The 22,915-nt window shown below is 45.3% G+C and overlaps 1 long non-coding RNA gene across 2 annotated transcripts in view; it reads right to left on the bottom strand.

Moving 5' to 3' along the window:
- Positions 1-22,915, bottom strand: part of LOC125096849 (uncharacterized) — a 34,347-nt gene that overhangs the window by 10,712 nt on the left and 720 nt on the right. The window contains exons 2-3 of one of the 2 annotated variants that reach the window (XR_007126412.1): positions 17,256-17,333; positions 16,414-16,871 (exon numbers count right to left, since the gene is read on the bottom strand). This is a non-coding gene — a long non-coding RNA (uncharacterized LOC125096849). Of the gene's footprint in view, positions 1-16,413; positions 16,872-17,255; positions 17,334-22,915 lie in introns of those variants that run through there. The other variant, XR_007126411.1, reaches the window with a different exon arrangement.

The raw sequence follows: 22,915 nt of genomic DNA, 5'->3' as shown, positions 1-22,915 counted from the left end.
GCTGTGTTGCTTTAACGGAAGCCAGCTGCCAGGCCTTGAGAAGGCTGGCGCGGCCCTGGGCAGAGAAGCCCACATGGGGATGAGCCAAGGCCTTCAGCCAACCCCTAGCACCACCCACCAGCCACATGAATGGGTCACCTTAGAACCAGATCTTTGGGCCTGGTCAAGCCTTCAGGGGACTCCAGCCCTGGCCCACATCTGACTGCAATCGCATAGGAGACCTGAAATGAGAAGTGCCCAGCTTCCTGAAATCTCGACCCATGGAACTGGTGAGCATAATGAGATACTGTGTTGTGTCACTAAGTTTTAGTCTGATGTGTGACATAGCATTTGAAAACTGATAACGCCCATCTCCAGATACTTTAGAGGAAGACGGGAAGGTGGTCCTTGCGGGGGAGATGGTGGGAGGCAGGTAAAAGGAGATAGATAGAGCTCTCGCATCTGCTCCTGAGGCTGGGGAGAAACCCAGGATCTGGTCGGTCTGGAGCCCTCCAACATGGCGGTCTCCAATGTTGGGTTAATTCAAGAGGTTTTTGTAAGGGTTTCCATGGTTGGGGGGTGTAGGAGTTCTAGCATAATTGGGCCAAAGTTACATTATCATGAAGAATACATAGACACGATGAGGGTTTTCAATAGGAAACTCTTTTTTGAGGTGTGGAATATGTCTGATTTTTTAGCTGCATGGGGATGGTGAAAACTGCCCCCATTTCCATGACTTGCCTCCCTCACTGAGGGATCCAAGGTTCCTGCCCCCACCCCCACCCCCCACTCAGCACACAACCTGGCGGGAAGAAAAATGCCTTTGACTTAGAGGAGGCCAGGGACTGAGGAATTCACAGGACTTGAAGGGGTTATGGGGCACCTGGGACTCAATGGGGCTCAGGAGAGGAAGGGCAGAGGCCTGGGTTTCAGGAGGGTGGCAGGGTTTGGAAGCCAGAGAAGAAGAGCATTTGAAAAAACTCATCCTACTAGAAAAATACTTGACAATCGTCCACCTACTTGAACTCCCTCAGGCCTCCTGTACCCTCATGTTATAGAAGAATTGCGGGGGGGTAGCTTAAGTTGTATTTTCCCACAAGCAGATCCCAAGACAAGGATTTGAATGCAAGCCTGTTGGAGGGGTGATCCCAGGAAGCAGGGAAAGGAAGCGGGGGGGAATCATGGTGTGTTATCAGGCCAGTCACTACTGTGGGCAACTGGGTAGAACAGGCCCCACCCTGTCATGCCACCCACGGGGCCAGGAAGCTGGCCCTTATCCTCAGCTCCCCTGGGTCGGCAACTGGGGTTGGCCCTGGGCCCTCAGGGCCTGTCCCCCACCACCCCTGGGCAGAAAGGAGCCTGGGAAGAGTTGGTGGCAGGCTTTCACCTTGTTTTGGAGTGAGCGCAAAGGCATGTGGCCGGGGCCCTGGTTTCTATGTAGATAGAGGAGGGGGCTCTCACGGAGTCCCCAGCCTTGGAGATCTTTCCTGTGCAGTCATGAGGCCCTTTGGGCCCAGACCCCCAATTGGCGGCCAGCGGACCCGGAGGAAGATGGTTAGCTCCAGACTGGAGGCCTGGAGAGTGTTGCCGGATAATTACTGGGGAAGGGGTTTAAGATGGAGGCGAAGAGGAATTGGTTCAAGTCCTGACTCAACCCCTTACTATCTATGTGATCTTTATTAGGCTTATCTCTTTTTCCATCTACAGTGTCTTTACCTGTAAAATGGGTATTCCCCACCCCGCTAACTTGAATGCTTAGAACATTGTAGTGGGTATCAGTAGCTTGCCTTGAAGTCTTCTATCCATTCCCCCTCTTCTGATCGTTAGGGATCCCAAAGGCCCCTGCTCTCAGTCCACGTGGTTTGGGTAGGTCTTGGATGGGACACCCCTGGATCCAGCCCGACTGAGCATGACGTTCCCCCAGCCACGGTCACTGGATCAGAGGTGGGCATGTGCCCTGAGCCTATCCAATCAGCGCGAATCCCAGTGCTTCTGCGGGTGTTCTTAGAAAAGTGTTATCTTGGGGCTCCTGGGTGGCTCAGTGGGTTAAAGCCTCTGCCTTCAGCTCGGGTCATGATCCCAGGGTCCTGGGATCGATCCCCACATCGGGCTCTCTGCTCAGCGGGGAGCCTGCTTCCTCCTCTCTCTCTGCCTGCCTCTCTGCCTATTTGTGATCTCTGTCTGTCAAATAAATAAATAAACTCTTAAAAAAAAAAAAAAGAAAAGAAAAGCGTTATCTTTCCTAGTGAATTTGAATCTGAGGAAGGGAGGCTTATCACCAAGTGGAGCCTTAGAATGAAGCCAGCACATGGGCAAAAGTAAGAACAAGAGATAGAGAAAGGCAGGTCCTCATCACTTTGCTTGAGCCCCTGAATTGGGCTCCTTTTTTTTTTTTTTTTTACATTTTTATTTATTTATTTATTTATCAGAGAGAGAGAGAGCACACAAACGCAGGCAGAGTGGCAGGCAGAGGCAGAGAGAGAAGCAGACTCCCCTCTGAGCAAGGAGCCCAATGCAGGACTCGATCCCACGACCCTGGGATCAGCGCCTGAGCCAAAGGCAGCAGCTTAACCAACTGAGTCGCCCAGGAATCAGCTGTTCTTAAAGCTAGGCAGCACCCGTCGACTCCTCAGTAATATGAATCAATCCAGTCCCTGGCTGCAGCTTAACTGGGTTGGACTTTCTGTCACTTGCAACAGACACGTGTTATTTATTTATTTTTTTAAAGTAAGCTCCATGCCCAATGTGGGTCTCAACTCACAGCCCTGAGATCAAGAGTCGCGTGCCCCACGGACAGAGCCGGCCAGGCGCCCCGCGACAGACGTGACAGAAGTACTGGACATCAGTTGATGTGAGCGGGGGGTGCGGAAGCGAGTTGCAAGTTTTGGTGCCGTTGTGGTGGTTTAAAGGAGTGTTTGAGACCACCCAGTCCTAGATCACAGAAATGCTCTGGAGTATTTGTTGAATAGATGAATAAATGAATTACCCAACTGTTGTCCCCTGTTATCACTTTGGGGAATGGCAGGAGGGGAGGCTGGAAGAGGGATCTTGGAGAATTTTCTTTTTTCCCCCTAAAATTGAAGAAACTTTCAGGCTTGCTTTGTGGGGTAAGCCAAAGCCAGCAGTCGTTATAGGGATGAGGAAGGGTGCGAGGGTCCAGGCAGGATCCCGAGGAGAAGGCCTGAGAGAGGAAGGGAGGGGCCCTGGCAGGGAGTTCCAGTGGTTTGGAACTTGGGGGAAGTCTGGGCTCTCCATCCAGACAGCCAAGTCAAATGCTTGCTCCTCTGGTGACAGCCGGTGTCACTCTGCCTGCCTCACCCACTGTCATCGTGGATCTAACTTGCCTTGTGTCCGAAGTGCCTGCCTGGCACAGAGGTAGCACCAGGGTGGACTCATGGGATGAAGACCAGTGACAATGACATTGGTGACAGAGTCCCAAGTGTGTGTCCCTGTCCTCCCATCAATCTTCTTTCTCATCAGTGTTCGATTTTCTTCTCACCTCTGTGGCACAAAGCCTGCGAGCAGTCGTTTTCATTCTGTAAGCCGTCGGTTCCCCAAAAGCAGGTTACTTCCCCAAAAGCCCACCAACAGCAAGCAGATGAAAAATCCTCTTTCCTTTCTGCTGCCCCCTTGAAACATATGGTCATGGGGGTGTGGGGATTAGCCCAGCTCTGCCATTTGCCAGCTGTGTGGTCTTGGGCAAATGTCTTGGCGTCTCTGAGCCTCAGTTTCTTCATTTGTAAAGTGAAGATAGTGCATTTTTGTGGGCTTGTTTGAAGATCAATAAAATAATGTACATGGGAGAACTGAGCACGATGTCTGGCACCAACAATGTTGGAAACAATACAAGAGAATTTCCTTCCTCCAGTCTCCACCAAAGGCAGGGCTTGATTAAGAAAATCTCCCCTGTGGAGGGACGCATGGGTGTCTCAGGCAGTTGGGTGTCTGACTCTTGGTTTGGGCTCAGGTCACGATCTCAGGGTTGCACTCTCTGCTCACTGGGGAGTCTGCTCGAAGTTTCTCTCCCTCTGCCCCTCTGCCTCTCACGCTTGCTCGTGCTCTCTCTCAAATAAACAAATAAATCTTAAAAAACAAAACAAAACAACTTTCTGTGGATGGATTCCAGCTGATCCCACGTGTCTACATGTTTGTGTGTCCACGTGTGTGAATGTGCACGTGCACTGTGCTTACAGGTACATGCATGCTGTTTGTGAGCACGTGAGCTTGTGTGTGTGAACAGAAATGTACACATACGTATGTGCGCTGGTGTGTGCACATGTGGTTTCCCAGCGCTGTTAGTGGCAAGCATAATTATGCTTTACGGCGGGCAGTAGCAGCACGGTTCCCCTAGCCATTAAGCGGCCTCCCTCCACTCCTCTGGGGGTGGGGAGGAGCTGTAGCCACTGCGCCCTCCTTCCTCCACCCCTGCATGCTGCCTGAGAGCCTGGCCACCCCCGCAACTCCATATGCCTGTCTTTTACAGTTCTTTGGTGCGTGGTGCTCATCGAGTGGCTAATTAGCTAAATGAATTAATTGACATCCATACGTGTAATTAGCAAATGGTTATAAGCAGCTATTCTCCTTGGGATGTCTAAAATTTCTAGGGGTCAGATGCTGGGGGGGTGGTGCTTTAGGGATTAAATAAGAGTGGCCAGGACTTGGGGACTTGGCATGCCCCAGAGCCTGGCTGTGGGGGAGCCTCTGGGGGAACCCCAGGAAGGAGGGAAGAGGTGCCCATGAACCTGACAGGGTGAAAACACTGGGGCACTGGAAGTCAGGAGGTCTGTGTTCTGGTCTCATTCATGCGGCCTTCTCTGTGACCTTGGGCAAGTCTCTTTCCCCCTCTGGACAGTAGTCCCTAATTCTAAGAGGGATGGATGGGGCCAGCTGGTCTCTTGGACTCTCCCATCTCTGACATTCTTCTTACCTTAAACCGAACTCTCTAATAACAAACAGGCTGTATAAATATGGGGTGATGTGCACCCCTTTTTTATTCCAGAGCACAACCTCACCAGGCTCTCTCACAGCAGTAGGAGGTGGTACATACTTGCCCTCTGTTCCAAATGTGTTTGTCTACCTTCTCTGCCTTTAAGGTCCTCCAGAACAGCATGGTCCAATAGAACTTTCTGAAATGATGGAAATGTCCTATGTTGTCCTGTAAGGTGGCCATTAGCCACGTGCAGATACTGAACACTTGAAGTGTGACTAGTGCAACCAAGGAACTGCCTTTTTTATTTTTTTATTTTTTTTTTTTTAATTTTTTTTTTTTTTTTGAGAAGTTAGTAGAACTTTATTTAAGTAATCTCTACATCCAATGTGGGGCTTGAACTCACAACCCCGAGATCAAGAGTCACACACTCCGCTAACTGAGCTAGCCAGGCACCCAGTAGAACAACTTTAGAAAGAAATTCAAGAAATCGACTGGGCGGTGATTGGTGGGGATGCCTGTGTGGCTCACTTGGTTAAGCTTTTTTTTTTTTTTTTTAAAGATTTTATTGTGGTGCCTGAGTGGCTCAGTGGGTTAAAGCCTCTGCCTTCAGCTCAGGTCATGATCCCAAGGTCCTGGGATCAAGCCCCGAGTCCTGCATCGGGGCTCTCTGCTCAGCAGGGAGCCTGCTTCCCTTCCTCTGTTAAAAAAAAAGATTTTATTAATTTACTTGAGAGGGCTCTGGGACTCCAGGATCATGACCTGAGCCGAAGGCAGTCACTTCACCAACTGAGCCACCCAGGTGCTCCAAGGTGCTCCAAGGAACGGCCTTTTATTTTTATTTATTTTTATTTTTTTAAAGATTTTTATTTATTTATTTGACAGACAGATCACAAGTAGGCAGAGAGGCAGGCAGAGAGAGAGAGGAGGAAGCAGGCTCCCCACTGAGCAGAGAGCCTGATGCAGGGCTCGATCCCAAGACCCTGGGATCATGACCTGAGCCGAAGGCAGAGGCTTTAACCCACTGAGCCACCCAGGTGCCCCAGGAACGGCCTTTTAAATTTACTTACTTTTATTTCATTTAGGTTTCAATAGTCACATGTGGCTCGTGGCTATTCCATCAGACAGCCCAGCTCTAGATCCTTTAAGATCCAGTTCATTCATTTATTCATTCAAATTCATTCATTCTTCCGACAAATACTTTTTGAGTGCCAGCTGTGGCCAGCCCTGTGGAGGCTGTTGAGAAGAGCATGGCATGATCCCTACCCTCCTGACCCATTTCTAGTGGGAGGAGATAGGAGCGAGAGGTGAGAGAGAAAGGAACAGACGAAATGGTTGGAAATTAAAATAAGAACTATGGAAAAAAATCAGCTAGGGACTGAGACAGAATAGAAAGCTTAGGGAGACCTCCGTTACATGGGGGAGTCAGAAAATGTGTCCCTGCGGTGCCTGGGTGGCTTAGTTGTTAATCATCTGCCTTTGGCCTGGGTCATGATCCCAGGGCTCTCTGCTCAGTGGGGAGCCGGCTTCTCCCTCTTCCACTCCACCTGCGTGTGTCCCTCTCTCGCTGTCTCTCTCTCTCTCTGTCAAATAAATAAATAAATAATCTTTAAAAAAAAAAGAAAAAGAAAATGTGTCTCTGAGGCAGTGTCCCTTAAGCTGGATCCCAAGGGATGAGAAGGAGCCCTCCCAGGAGAAGGGGAGAGGGTACAACAGGTCTGGAGGTAGGCAGGCAACAGAGTTGGTGAGGTTTTTTTTTTTTTTTAATTTATTCTCAGTGTTCCAGAATTCATTGTTTATGCACCACACCCAGTCTCCATCCAATACGTGCCCTCCATAATACCCACCACCAGGATCACCCAAGAGTTGGTGAGTTTGCTGGAGTCAGCAGGGTTGGGCTGTAAGGTATGTCAGGGAGGGGACAGGAAGTGAGGGGCAGGGGCTGCCACAGAGGCCTGTGGGGAGGACTGTGGACTGAGGCAAGATCCACAGGGCACTGAGGGGCTCCAGCAGCCTGAATGCACACCTTCTGGAGCTGAAGGGGAGGAGGCCTTAGGGGAATCCAGACACAGTCGCCTAGGAGAGGGGCTCTGGCCAGGGTGGTGTAGTCAAGGAGCGCCCAGGGGCACCTCCACCGGGAAGCATTCCCTGGCTCCCCAAAATGGATCAGGCGTCTTTCTGTGATTATTCCACTCCCAGGCCCAACATGGTCACAGCATTTTCACCTCCAGTCATTCATTGCCTGTTATGGTGGGGCCCATCAAATGTGGGCCTTTCCCTATGGGGCCATCTCTGATCCTGTGTCCCCACCTGGGCAAGCTCAGCCTGTGTCCTCCATCTCCTGGGAAGAGGCTGCCCTGGGAAGCTGGTAGTGAGGGTGGGATTGGTGCCCTGGCCCCTGCCTCCCTGCTCCCCCTGCTGCCTCACTTTGCAGCTTAGAGCTTCTGCCCCATCCTGACCCTCTCAACAGTCCTGATCGGTAGGTGAAGCAGTCATCTGCCTCTACCCATTTTACAGATGCACAAACAAGAACCCAGAGAGGCCAAGTGCCTTGCCCGGGAGCAGGAGTCTCTCTCTGAGGACTCAAAAAGGAGTTACCTCTCCTCAAAAAGGATATTACAGATGATAGAGGTTTCCTGTATAGCTTTGGGTCAGACAGCCTGGATTTGAACGCCAGCTGTTATCGTCTTAGCTGTGTGACTTCAGGCAAAGTACGTAACCTCTCTGAGCATTAGTGTCCTCACCCCTAAAATGGTGGGAATAACCACATCTATTTCCCAGAGTGGTTGTGGGGCTTGAAAAATGCTTAGCAGAGTGCCTGGCCCATGAGAAGGGTTTAGTGCTGTTGGCAATAGTTATTTGGGAATCTAATGGAAGTTCCATACTTCCACAAAATGCACAAACCTTCAGAAGGTTCACAGAGCTTCTGGCACCCAGCCGTGGATGCCTTGGTAGTCATGAACCCCAGGGGAAGAAAATAGTAAGGAAGGCCCTAATAGCAAAAGTAGAATCCCAGGAATAAAGTACTTAAGGAATAGCATATGTGCAAAATCAGTACGGAAAAAAATTTTAACACTTAACCAAGGGTACATTAAAGAAGGCTTAAATAGAAGGAAAGACTTAACATTGATGAAGGTGCAATTCTCCCTAATTGCCTAAATTAATCTACTTCAAAAAAAAGATTTTATTTATTTGAGAGAAAGAGAGAGAGAGAGAGAGCGTGAGCTCAAGTGGAGGAAGGGCAGAGGGGAAGGGAGGAGTGAGATAATCTCTAGTCGACTCCTCACTGAGCCCAGAGCCCGCCCAACTCAGAGCTTGATCCCAGACCCTGAGGTCATGACCTGAGCGGAAACCAAGAGCCAGAGGCTCAACTGACTGAGCCACCCAGGCCCCACCCAAAATTAATCTACTAATATATAAACATATTTAATGCAACTCCAATCTGATATTCCAATAGGGATTTCTATGGAATTTGACATATCGATTCTGAAATGTGTGTATAAGAATAAAGATCCAAAAACTAGCCAAGCCATTTATTTATTTATTTATTTATTTATTTATTTATTTTTTAGATTTAAATATTTCTTTGACAGAGAGAGATACAGCGAGGGAGGGAACACAAGTAGGGGGAGTGGGAGAGGAAGAAGCAGGCTTACTGTGGAGCAGGGAGCCTGATGCGGGCTTGATCCCAGGACCTTGGGATCATGACCAGAGACGAAAGCAGATGCTTAATGACTGCGCCACCCAGGAGCCCCTAGCCAAGCCATTTCTGAAGAAGAATAAGGTGGGTAGACTTGCCCTGCCAGATGTCAGTATTTTTTATAAAGCTCTAATAGTTAAAACAGTGTGGGGTTGACACAGGAATAGACAAATTGACGAGTGAAATAGAACTGACAGCAGGACACAGACGCCTGCATGTAATTTGCACGATGGAAGCGGAAGGCAGTTTAGCAACATGGATGAAACTATGGCAGATTCTGGAACCCGACGGCCTGGCTTTGAATCCTGGCTTTGACGCTTAGTAGCTGTGTGATCTTGGGCAAGTTGCTGAATCTCTCTGGCCTCAGTGTCCCCAGTGTGAAGTGGATGACTTAGTTACAGATATGGAAAAATGAGATTGAATTTGAACCCAACTTTTTACCAGAAAGTCAATTTCAAGTTAGGTACTTAAATATCAAAAGCAACACTTTGAAACTTTGAGTAGAAAATTTAAGTGAATATTATTGAAACTTGGGGTAATTTAAAAAGACCTTGGGGCACCTGGATGGCACAGTTGGTTAAGTGTCCAACTCTTGGTTTTGGCCGAGGTCGTGATCTCACGGTTGTGGAACTGAGGCCCTCGTGGGGCTCTGTGCTCAGCACAGAGTCTGCCTAAGACTCTCTCTTCCTCTCCCTCTACCTCCCCCACTGCTTGCTCCCACATAATAAATAAATCTTGAAGAAATAAATAAATCTTGAAAAAATTTTTAAGAAGACCTCAAAAGCACTAAGCATAAAACCCTAATATATTTGAGTATGTTAAAATGTAGAACCTCTTTTTTTTTTCAAAAGAAATCTTCAAGAAAGTAAAATACTACAAATGTAAGAACATATTTTAAATGCGTTTAGTTGATAAAAGATGAGTATCAAGAACATGCAAAATTGGTAAGAAAAGAAAACTAGCCCAATCAAAAAATGGGGAAAAAAATGACCAAGCACTTCTTTTTTTTAAAAGATTTTTATTCATTGGGGCGCCTGGGTGGCTCAGCGGGTTAAGCCGCTGCCTTCGGCTCAGGTCATGATCTCAGGGTCCTTGGATCTGGCTCTCTGCTCAGCAGGGAGCCTGCTTCCCTCTCACTCTCTGACTGCCTCTCTGCCTACTTGTGATCTCTCTCTGTCAAATAAATAAATAAAATCTTTAAAAAAAATTATTTTTATTCATTTATTTGAGAAAGAGAGCGTGAGAGAGACCGAGCATGAGAAGGGGGAGTGTCAGCGGGAGAAGCAGACTCCCACTGAGCAGGTAGCCCGATGAGGGACTCGGGATCATGACCTGAGCTGAAGGCAGACATTTAACCAACTGAGCCACCCAGGGGCCCTGACCAAGCACTTCTTAGAGGATGAAACATGTATGGCTAATAAACATCTGAAGAGATGCTCAACTTAACTAGTACTCAGGGAAACAAAAGTCAAGACAACAATGAAATATCATTTTACATTTGATTGGCCAGAATTAGAAGTCTGACAATTACAGCAGGTGTGGCTCAGTGAGACTGCTTACTCACTGCTGGTGGAACCACAAACAGATACAAGCACTTTGAAAACAAGTTGTTGTTTTGGAGCATTGGTCATTATCCCAGCCTTTACCTCAGCAATTCTACTAGGTATACACCTAGGGGTTATGTACAAGAATCTTTGTAACACCAATTTGCAGTAGTAAAACAAGAGCAAATCTCCTTCCTCCTCCATGCAAGGGAATGATAAATACAGAATTTGGGATAGTAATGACACGGGATGGGGAGGACAATATAGATAAATGGAAGTTACTATTAATGCTCTAACATTTGAGTGGTAGGCTAACAGATCTTCGTTAAATCATTAAAAATAAATCAATGAGGGCACCTGGGTGACTCAGATGGTTAAGGGTCTGCCGTCAGCTCACGTCATGATCCCAGGATCCTGGGATCGAGGCTCACATCAGGCTCTCTGCTCAGCGGGCGGCCGGCTTCTCCCTCTCCCTTTGCCAGCATCTCTGCCTGCTTCTGTGTCTCTCTCTCTCGATCTCTCTGTCAAATAAATAAAATCTTAAAAAAAATAAGTCAATAAGCATTAGCAGATAAGCCACAGACTGGGAGAAAATATATGCAAAAGACACATCTGATAAAGGACAGTTAGCCAAAATATACAAAGAACACTTAAGTCTCAGCAAAAAGAAAACAAATAACCTGATTAAAAAATGGGACAAAGACCTTAATAGACAGCTTACCAAAGAAGATATACAGATAGCAGATAAGCATATGAAAAGATACTCCACAGCATATGTCATAAGGTAAATGCAAATTAAAACGAGATATCATGACACATCTTTTAGAATGGCCCAAATCCAAACACTGACAATAGCAAATGTTGGCGAGAGTGTGGAGCAACAGCCTCTCCTCTCTCTCCTATTCCGGAGACAGATAGCCTGTAAGCCCCTTACAACTGCAGCATGAAGGGGAAGCCCAGGGTTTCTGGATGGTGGCAGAGGTCTCTAAGTCAGGTCCAGATGTGGCTCACCCTAACGCAGAGAAATGAACCAGGGAATGAAGACATGTTACCTGCTAATCCCCTGTCCCCAATACAAATTGTGGAACCGGGACACGGTAATTATAATAAACACTCTTACTCAGAAAGGGAAAGAATGGAAGACACCAACAGGAGACAGTGACTCCTGGCAATTCTCAAATTCCATTAGGCACTGCGTATGAGGATTTTCCCATGACCCTCCTTGGTCACAGCTGAAGATGATGTTGGGGAGTGTACCCAAACTGGGGATTTGGTCATTGTGTCAGTCAACTTCCTACCCACAGATGGCTAGGAACCCAAAGGCCATTTTATTAACTTTTACAGTCTCTTAGCCCAAGCTAGTAGTTCTTTTGCGACTAGAACCCTCTTGAAAACTTAGTTGGCTTCTCATCTGTTTGTTTCTGGTCAGTTGCATATGCCACTAAACTACACCCAGAGTTCTTTACTAGAGATTCTTAGATTTGCTTTGCTTCTTTGTTTTCTCACCCTCATAAGTCCTGGGTTCAAGCGTGGGTATCCGGGGCCAGCATGCTTTGTTGGGGGTGCTGGCTGTTTTCCTGTTGTCTCTCAGCTCCAAGTTCACGGTGTATGTTTTGGTTTGTGTTGACTGGAACTCAGCAAACCACACTTCCCAGGTGGGGAAGCCTCATGGCTTCCTGTTAGGATCTTCCAGTGGCAGAACTGGCAGGAGGTGAGAAGGTGGCCGAAGGGGAAGCAGGACTTTCTTCTTCATTTCAGCACTGACTTGCATCCCTCCGGGAGCAAAGGACAGCAGTGACGTCAGCTTTCACCTTCCTTTGGCCCTTTCAGCCCCAGGCACATCATGTCCCCTCAAAATTTTCAGCCAGCTACACCTCGGTGGTATGAAGTCCGGTCTCCCAGAGGTCCCATCACCAGAGTCTTGGTGTCCCCCCTCAGATGTCCACACACCAGCCAGTGGTACCCCTGCCAGGTCTGAGTAACAGCCAAGTGGGGTTCCCCAAACCTTAGTTCTAGTAGCTACACCATTTCCTTTTTGTTCCTCATCCTAAAGACTAGCCTCTTTGGGCAACTACTAGTATTACCTCAGCCCTAAGGGTGGTAGCTGCTGCTTGGAGTTATTAATATCTGGGTTATATCAACATCCTCCTTTTGTTCTTTCAGACTTCCAACACCATGGAACCCCAACTCCCTGAATTAAATCTACTTGAGACTCCTGGTGTAGCTTCTGTTTTTCTAACTACACCAGATATAGCAGGAGAGTCACATCACTAGATCCCTTTTCCTGAGCTATTTTGTCCAACGGAAAGATTTGCTGGGTGCCGTGCCCTTAGCTGGACCTTTACTGTGGTACTGACCCCATAACACAGTTAGGGATTTTCACAGGGGGATGATGTCAATACCTGTGTTTTCACTTAGCCTTTCCACTCAAAATTCTTCTCAGTTTCACCTTTTATAGATTGGGAATAAGAAGCAATCTTGAAAGTCCCTGAGTATCTTGACTCTTTCTGGTCCATTTCATTCTTACTTGCAAATCGGTCAATTCTTTTCCTTTTCTTTTACATATTTAAAAAATATTTTATTTATTTGACAGAAAGAAACACAGCGAGAGAGGGAACACAAGCAGGGGGAGAGGAAGAGGGAGAAGCACGCTTCCCACCAAGCAGGGAGCCTGATGTGATGTGGGGCTTGATAGCAGGATGCTGGGATCATGACCTGAGCCAAAGGCAGACACTTAACAACTGAGCCACCCAGTTCTTCCTGCACCTTCTTTTACATTTTTTAAAAATTTAAGTAAACTCCATGCCACATGTGGGGCTCGAACTCATGACCCCAAAATCAAGAATCACATGCTCTACTGACTGAGCCAGCCAGCTGCCCCACTGAATTTTTCTTAAAGTGTGTCTTTCTTGGAGTAGTTTTAAAAAATTTCTATTTATTTATTTCTATTTATTTATTTATTTATTTAAGAAAGAGAGAGAGTGAGAGAGAGCATGAGTGGGGGGGAGGAGCAGAGAGAGAGGGAGAAGCAGACTTCCTGCTGAGCAGAGAGCCCTATGTGGGGCTCCATCCAGGGACTCCAAGATCATGACCTGAGCCCAAGGCAGAAGGTGAACCGACTAAACCACCCAGGTATCCTTTTCTTGGAGCACCTTGCCAAATATAGCTAACAGCAACCAATACACACTAGGAATGTTCTATTTCCCAACCTCTTGCATTGAGCTACAAGTTTATTAGATCCCTGATCTGCCCTCCCACTTACTGCACAGCATAGTTTCACCAAGCGTTTCATTGCCTCCAACAATTTCTTTGCTCCTCCCTGCCCCAATGCTAAGTCACTGTCATATATTTGGATTATAGCCGCGTTCCATCTCTGATACCAATTTTTTTTAAAAGATTTTATTTATTTATTTGACAGAGAGAGAAATCACAAGTAGGCAGAAAGGCAGACAGAGAGAGAAGGGGAAGCAGGCTCGCCGCTGAGCAGAGAGCCCGATGCGGGGCTTGATCCCAGGACCCCGGGATCATGACCCGAGCCGAAGGCAGAGGCCCCAACCCACTGAGCCACCCAGGTGCTCCACCAATTTTCTTTTTTTAAACAAAGATTTTATTTACTTATTTGAGAAAGAATGAGAGAGAGAGAGAGTAAGAGAGAGCAAGAGAGCACAAGCAGGGGGAAGGGCAGAAGGAGCAGGACAAGTGGACTGCCTGCTGAGTGTGGAGCCAGATACCCACCTCGATCCCAGGACTCTGAGATCATGCCCTGAGCCGGAGTTAGACACTCAACAGACTGAGCTGCCCCGGCGCCCCTCTGATACCAATTTTCCATGTCAGTTGGGAAAGGCTAGGTTATGAAGAGGTAACAAATATTCTTGTAGTCTCAGTAGTTTAACCCAACAAATGTTTATTTCTCATTCAGGCCTGTGTGTCCATTATAGGCCAACCAGGGACTCTGTTCCGTGTTCTCATTCCAGGACTATTTTTTTTTTTTAATTTTTAAAGAAGATTTTATTTATTTATTTGATAGAGATCACAAGTAGGCAGAGAGGCAGGCAGAGAGAGAGAGAGAGAGAGAGAGGAGGAAGCAAGCTCCCTGGTGAGCATAGAGCCCGATGTGGGGCTTGATACCAGGACCCTGGGATCATGACCTGAGGTGAAGGCAGAGGCTTAACCCACTGAGCCACCCAGGTGACCCCCAGGACTGTTTTGAATGCTGAGGCTTACCATGGGGGAGATAAAAGGAAGAGGGAAACATGCACTGACTCTTAGAGCTTTCAACGAAAAGAAACCATGTAACTTGGCCAAAGCAAGTCACATGGCCTCACTTCGGAGGGGTCAGGCACATGCAGTTCAACTATACATCTAGGTGGAGAACAGTGCTCACCTGGTAACCCCCGTAACACCCAGACCAAGTTGGAATGGGAGAATGGAGGGCTCTGAGAAGGAAAAGAGCGAATGTGATAAGCCATTTGAGATGATAGAGCAGTGATAGAGATAACAAGAGACATCACCACGAGTGTGAGGAGAGCACAGAGAGGTGAACCTGTCCAGATCTAATGAGTGAGAATAAATTAAGGCAAACAGTACAAGAAGTAATTAGAAAACAATAACAATTAGAAACCCTAGGAAAACCAAACAGCTCTGTAAGAAAGGAAATGTAATAGTACCCACTTGGCTCTGAAAAACTAATATTCCCCTAGCTGATAATAATGTGAACACAGTATATTAGAATCAACCTGTGGTCAAAGCTTAGAGGTTTTAAGGATGGCCACAGGACAGAATTTAATGTTAACAACCTTGGCGATTAAAAATTCAGACAGGGAAGCCGAGAGGTAGAAGAGGGAGAGGAAAGCTAAATGGGAAAGGAGGGACCCAATAGCCTCACTTGACAAAGTGCAGCGCCAAGCGCTCCTGTCTGTAGACTACGGAACGATGGAAAGAGTGTATGAGTATTACTTGACCTTACAAAGGTCGCCATAGATAGAACACTGTTGGGGTGGGAGTGGAGAAGAATTATGGCCGTAGTGTATGTTAATTCATCACCTGTCATGGCAGGACACTCACAGATCATGTTTAAAACTGATAAAACGAGAAATTGCTGTATAAGCATCTTATTTATAAAATTGTAGATAACAACTAGAAGAAATAGCTCAAAGAATTAAAAAGCGGTTGCCTCTTGGGAAGGGAACTGGTGGTTAGGAGGAAAGGGGCAGAGTACAAAATGCCTTTCATTCTAAATCTTTCAGGATTGTTTAATTTTCATACCCTATGGATGGAAGTATTTCTTAGGTAAAAAAATTATTAAAATACAATTATGTTTTTAAAAGGGCTTTACAGACAAATGAAGATCAAGGAAATTAAGTAACATGCTCAAGGTCATGGAGCTTGGTGGCAGAAATGGATTCAAACACGGGTTCTTTGATTTTCAGGCTGGAGTTCCTTTGGCTTGCTTACACAAGCTATCTGACAAACATTTATTGAGTACCTTCGTGGGAGATGATGTCAGGTGTAAGGGCCAAGACCCGAAAGGACTGTATTGTTCAGAGGCTGCACACAGTCTACACAGCAGGAGGGCAGACGCTTCAACCAATCCTTACAGGGCAGTGTGGTTAAACGATCGTGTGTGTAAGACTTGAAAATGCAAGTTATCTTAACCACATTCAGTTGACATTTGCTGCCTCTTTCGGCTTGGACTTCCTCACTGTAATACACTTAGGTCAGGTGCTGTTGGGATGGCTGTGGGCTTCTATAAGGTGAATAAAGGAAAAGTTGAGTTGGAAATCTATTCAGTAGGATATGTGTATGTGGTTTTCAGTCATTTCTATGTATAGTTAGGTGGGTGCTAGCCATGCCAGTGTAGGAATGAAATAACAACAAATCCTTGAATAATTCAAAAGGCATAAAAAGAGGAAAAGGGGAACAAAGGGCAGATGAGACAAAGAAACCCCAGCAGAGCTAGTGACTTAACCTAATCACACCAATAATCACATTATGTCTAAGTAGCCTAAATACTATAATTAAAGGGCAGAAGTTGTAAGATTGGATTCAAAAAAGCAAAACCCAAGTAATTTTATACTATTTATAAGACTATAAAAATAAACTTTTTTTTTAGATTTTATTTATTTATTTGACAGAGAGAGACAGCGAGAGAGGGAACACAAGCAGGAGGAGTGGGAGAGGGAGAAGCAGACCTCCCGCTGAGCTGAGCAGGGAGTCCAATGCCGGGCTCTATCCCAGGACCCTGGGATCATGACCTGGGCCAAGGCAGACGCTTAACGACTGAGTCACCCAGGTGCCCCAGAGATACAAAAGGTCTTAACAAAATTTTCACAAATCAAAACCCACAGTATATAAAAAGTAAAATATATCATTATGCAATATATATCCTAGGGATGAAAAGTTGCTTTAACATTTGAAAAGTAATCACTGTAATTCATCATATTAACAAATTTAAAAGGACAAACCATATGATTATCTCAACAGATGCAGAAAAAGCATTTGACAAAATCCAACATCCATTCCTGATTAAAAACTTGCAGCAAACTAGAAATAGAGGGAAGAGCACTTCTTCAGTCTGATAAAGGGCCTTTACAAAAAATCTAATATCCTAATGTCTTAATGTGAAAGATTGGGTGCCCTCTCCCTAAGGTCAAGAACAAGGACAGGATGTCAGGATCTTTCCATTTGCATTTAACATTGTGGGAGTTTCTAGTCAGGGCAACTAGGCAAGACAAGAAATAAAAGGCATACAGATTGGAAATAAAAAGGTAAAACTGTCCCTACTTGCAGACAACATGATCATCTATGAAATAAATTTTTTTAAGATTTTATTTTAAACACTCTCTATGCCCAACGTGGGGCTTGAACTCTCAACCCCGAGATCAAGAGTTGCATGCTTTACTGACTGAGCCAGACATGTGCCCCAGAAAATTTTAAAAAGTCTATAAAGTGACACTTAAGATGAGTTTTAAGGTTTCAAAATAGATGCAAATACAGTAATACACCAAAAGCAATTGTATTCTACATCCTAGCAACGTTCTGATTGAAACTGAAATTTTTATTTTTTTAAAGTTTATTTATTTTTAAGTAAATAAAAATTTACTACCTTTAACGTGGACCTTGAAGTCATTACCCCTTGAGATTGAGAGTCCCATTCTCCACCAACTGAGCCAGCCAGCTGTCCCTGAAATTGAAATTTTTAAAGTATATATATATATTTTTTTAAATCTTTTTTTTTTTAAAGATTTCATTTATTCATTTATTTGTCAGAGAGAGAGTACACACAAGCAGGACAGTGGCAGGCAGAGGCGACTAGAGAAGGAGGCTCCCTGCCGAGCAAGGAGCCCTATACAGGACTTGATCCTAGGAGCCTGGGATCATGACCTGAGCCAAAGGCAGTGGCTTAACCATATATAGGGACCCAGGCGTTCCTATATATATATTTTTAAAGATTTTATTTATTTGGGGCGCCTGGGTGGCTCAGTGGGTTAAAGCCACTGCCTTTGGCTCAGGCCCTGATCTCAGAGTCCTGGGATCGAGCCCCACATTGGGCTCTCTGCTCAGCAGGGAACCTGATTCCTCCTCTCTCTCTGCCTGCCTCTCTGCCTACTTGTGACCTCTGTCAAATGAGTGAATAAAATCTTAAAAAAAAAAAAAGATTTCATTTATTTGACAGAGAGAGATCACAAGTAGGCAGAGAGGCAGGCAGGGGGGGGGAGCAGGCTCCCTGCTGAGCAGAGAGCCCAATGCTATGCACGTCTCCATCCCATGACCCTGAGATCATGACCTGACCCGAAGGCAGAGGCTTTAACCCACTGAACCACCCAGGCACCCCTTAAAGTATATTTATAATGGTATAAATACATGAAATACTTAGTAACAAATTTGACAGAAGATGAGCAAGGCTTGTAGCTGTGAACTATGAAATACTGCAGAGAGAAATTAACAAAAACCTAAATAGATGGAGAGATACACCATGTTCATGGATCAAAAACCTCAATATTATTCATGTCAATTCTTTCCAAATTGATGGATCTGGCACCATTGCTACCAAAATCCAAGCAAGCTTTATTTTATTTTATTTCATTTTTAGAAATGGATAAGCTGATTCCAAAATTTATTTATTTTTTAAGGTAATTCTTTTTTTTTTTTTTTTAAAGATTATATTTATTTGACAGAGAGAGAGTGAGCACACAAGCAAGGGGAGCAGCAGGCAGAGGCAGAGGGAGAAGCAGGCCCCACACTGAGCAGCAGCTGGGATCATGACCTGAGCTTGAAGGGAGACACTTCACTGACAGAGGCACCCAGGGACCCCCGATTCTAAAATTTAAATGGAGATGCAAAGGACTCTGAATAGCTAAACCATTTGAAAAAGAACAAACCAGTAGGATTTATGCAATTTGGTTTCAAGACTTACTATATGTGAGAATAGTCAGGAAAATGTAGTATTGATGTAAAGACAGACATGTAAATCAACAGAACCAAGTGGAGTCCAAAACCAGATCCACACACATATAGTCAACTGACTTTTGATGGAAGGCAGCAAGGCAGTTCAACAGGGAAATGATAATCTTTTTAACAAGTCGTGTTGGAGGGGCTCCTGGGTAGCTCAGTCAAGTCTGCCTTCGCCTCAGGTCATGAGCCCAGGGTCCTGGGATCCAGCCCCATATTGGGCTCCCTGCTTGGTGAGAAGCCTTCTTCTCTCTCTCCCACTCCCCCTTTTTTGTTCCCTCTCTTGCTGTGTCTCTCTCTGTCAAATAAATAAATAAAATCTTTAAAACAAACACAAAATAAAACAAAACAAAAAACAAATATTGTTGGAACAACTGCATAGCCACACATTAAAAAAAAAAAAAAAGAACCTCTATCTTTACCTCACGCCAAATATGAAAATTAACTTGCGGGGCGCCTGGGGGGCTCAGTTGGTTAAGCAACTGCCTTTGGCTCAGGTCACGATCCCAGTGTCCTGGGATCGAGCCCCGCATCAGGCTCCTTGTTCAGCGGGAGCCTGCCGCCCCCTCTCCCTCTGCGAACTGCTCCCCCTGCATGTACTTTCTCTCTGTGTGTCAAATAAATAAATAAATAAATAAATAAAATCTTTTAAAAAGAAGACTAGAAAAGAAAATTAACTTGGAATACATTATAGTCTAAATGCTAAAACTATAAAAATTCTAGAAGAAAACATAAAAGAAAATCTTAGTAACCTTGGAGTTGGCAAGGGTTTCTTAAGCAGGACACAAAAAGTCTATGGTACAAAATAAAAAATTGATAAATTAGACTTCATCATGATTTAAAAATTGTGTTCTTCAGGACACTGTTATGAAAATGAAAAGATGAGCCCCAGATTTGGAGAAATATCTGCAAAACATACATGCAACAGAGGACTTGTATCTATATATGTATAAACTTGTATTTAAAAATTTTTAAAAAATATTTATTTTAGAGAGAGTGCATGTGCGCACACATGCAGGGGGAAGGACAGAGGGGGAAGGAGAGGGAGAGAGAAAATCTCAAGCAGACTCCGTGCTGAGCATGGGGCCCACACAGGGTTCGGGATCTCAGGACCCTGAGATCATGGCCTGAGCGGAAACCAAGAGTCAGCATTTAACTGACTGAGCCACCCAGGCACCCCTAAAATATTTTAAATTGAGATAAGATATACATAACATAAAATTTGTCATCTTAACTGATTTTAAGTGTACAGCTGCTGTTCAACCAATCTCCAGGGTTTTTTTTTTTTTTTTTTTTTCTTGCAAAACTAACTACATCCATTAAACAGCTGCTAATTTCCTTCCTCCCTAGCCCCTGGCAGCCACTATTCTGCATTCATTAGACAGTATCTGGGGCTCTGACCATGCCCTTTGAATTTGACTACTCTAGTTACCTCATATAGTGGACTCATATAGTGTTGTCTTTTCATGATTGACTTATCGCACTTAGCATAATGTCCTCGAGGTTCCTCCATGTTCTAGCAAGTGTCAGAATTGCCTTCCTTGGGGCGCCTGGGTGGCTCAGTGGGTTAAGCCGCTGCCTTCGGCTCAGGTCATGATCTCAGAGTCCTGGGATCGAGCCCTGCATTGGGCTCTCTGCTCAGTGGGGAGCCTGCTTCCTCCTCTCTCTCTGCCTGCTTGTGATCTCTCTGTCAAATAAATAAATAAAATCTAAAAAAAAAAAAAAAGACTTGCCTTCCTTTTTAAGGTTGAATAGATTCCACTGTACGCATGGACCACAATTTGCTTATTCACTTATCAGTCGATGGCCATTTGGGTTGTTTCTACCTTTTGCCTATTGTGACTAGTGCTGCTATGAATATAGGTTGTACAGATATCTTCCGGAGAGCCTGTTTTCAGTTCTTTGGGATATATAAAGAACTCTTATAATTCAATAATAAGACAATCAATCCAGTTTTTTAAATTTTTTATTTTTTCAGCATAACAGTATTCATTATTTTTGCACCACACCCAGTGCTCCATGCAATACGTGCCCTCTACAATACCCACCACCTGGTGCCCCCAACCTCCCACCCCCCACCCCTTCAAAATTCTCAGATCGTTTTTCAGAGTCCATAGTCTAATCCAGTTTTTTTAAATTGGAAAAGATTTGACTAGACATTTTACCAAAGAAGAAACAAAGATCATGGTAAGTCCGCATACAAAAAGATGTTTCACAACATTAATGGACAGGAAAATATACATGAAACCTACAATGATAAAGCCCTCCGAATCCACTGAAATGATTTAGATTAAACTGACTGACCAAGCGCTGTGAGGATGTGGAGGAACTGGAACTCTCACGGGCTGCTGGTGGGAATGTGGACCAATACCTCCAGGGTGGAGAAATTTTGGCACTTTAAAAAACGTTAAACTTATGTTCTATCATATGATTTAGCCATTCTACTCCTAGGTATCTCCTAGAGAGAGGACAGTGTACGCCCACACACAGATTTGAACATGAATGTTCACACCAGCTTTATTTGTATACTAGCCAGCAACTAGAAACAATCCCAAGTCTGTCAGTGAATGAGTAACCAAATCATGCTATAACCATAAAATGGCATTCTACTCAGCGATAGAAAGGGACAAATTATTGGTGTGTGCAATGTACATATGAATTGCAAAATAGTTTTGGTGAGTGAATGGAGCTAGAGGAAGAAGAATGCACACTGTGTGATTCCATTTATGCAGCATTCTACAACCGCAAACTGATCAAGAGTGACAGAGGCGGATTATTGTTTGCCTGGGGAGGAAGGGGAAGGGGCAGTGTGGGGCAGAAGGGAGAGATGATGAAGGGCCATGGGAAGTTTTAGGGTAATGATGTCTTCATTGCCTCGACTGTGATGCTTTCATGAATATATATGTATATACATATTTATATATAATATGTATGTCAAAACTTAAATTATATACTTAAAAAAAGGTTTTATTTATTTGACAGAGAAAGAGATCACAACTAGGCAGAGAGGCAGGCAGAGAGAGGGGCGAAGCAGGCTCCCCGCTGAGCAGAGAGCCCAAAGTGGGGCTTGATCCCAGGACCCTGAGATCATGACCTGAGCCGAGGCTCAGGGACCCTGAGATGATGACCTGAGCAGAGGCTTAACCCACCGAGCCACCCAGGAACCCCACAAATTATATACTTTAAATATGTGAAGTCCATTGCATGTAATAATATCTCAATAAAGCTATAAGGCAAAAATAAGTAAATTCAAGTAGACCCATAAAGAGAAATACTATGTAGCAATGAAAACTATGGAAAGATATTTATGATAATTGTTGAGAGAGAAAAAAAAGCAGATTACAGAACAGTGTATCCAATCTGGTCACTTGTTTTTATTTTTAATTTATCTTTATTATTATTATTATTATTTTTAAAAGATTTATTTATTTATTTGACAGAGAGTGAGACAGTGAGAGAGGGACAAGCAGGGGAAGTGGGAGAGGGAGAAGCAGGCTTCCTTCTGAGCAGGGGGCCTGATGTGGGGCTTTATCCCAGGACGCTGGGCTCATGATGTGAGCCAAAGTCAGAGGCTTAACGACTGAGCCACCCAGGCACCCTTTTACTATTACTTTTTAAAAGACGTTATTTTTAAGTAATCTCTATGCCCAACATGGGGCTTAAACTCACAATCCTGAGACCAAGAGTTGCATGCTCTACCAACTGAGACAGCCAGGTGTCCCTGGCCAGTTGTTTTTAGATAACTTGATTATCCCTAGCACTCACCATTTGATTATAAAGAGTACCACACTAAAATCAAATCCTGGTTTATGCCAGCCCAGAGCCATCCTGCCCAAAGCCATCTGGGAATTCCCCTTCCCAGCCAAGTCCACTGTGCCTGTTTCTGGGTGTCCCCAAATGGGTCTCACGGCTCTCAGAAAGCAATATCAGGTGTCCTTTGTGTTGCTGACAGTGGGGGGTCTCTGCTGAGCTGAGGCTCCTGTAATGTTGCCAGCTGCACCAGAGATGGGCTCTGTCCGTGCTGCTGCTGAGCCCCAGGCATGGGGTGCCCGTCATTCCAGCCCTGACCCTCTTGTACCCTTAGGGTGCTCTGAGAGCACAGCTGAAGCCAAAGTGACAAGGGAAAGTACCCCATCTTGTTACGCAGTCAGAGGTCCCCATGTGAGGCTGGCTTGGGCCCCAGGAGTGGTGGCATGGCCTCTCTATGTCTAGAGACTGTCCTTCTCTCTGGGGAGGGGCTGCAGCAGGAGTTCAAGTACCAGCCCCTGGGAGGTGTCCCTGATGGCTGACGCCCGACTTTGCCCATCCTGGTGC

Source organism: Lutra lutra, chromosome 4 (genome assembly GCF_902655055.1).
Source record: "Lutra lutra chromosome 4, mLutLut1.2, whole genome shotgun sequence".
Classification (NCBI taxonomy): domain Eukaryota; kingdom Metazoa; phylum Chordata; class Mammalia; order Carnivora; family Mustelidae; genus Lutra; species Lutra lutra.
Note: the sequence above shows the minus strand (reverse complement) of the source record. Positions and strands in the feature narration are given on the sequence as shown.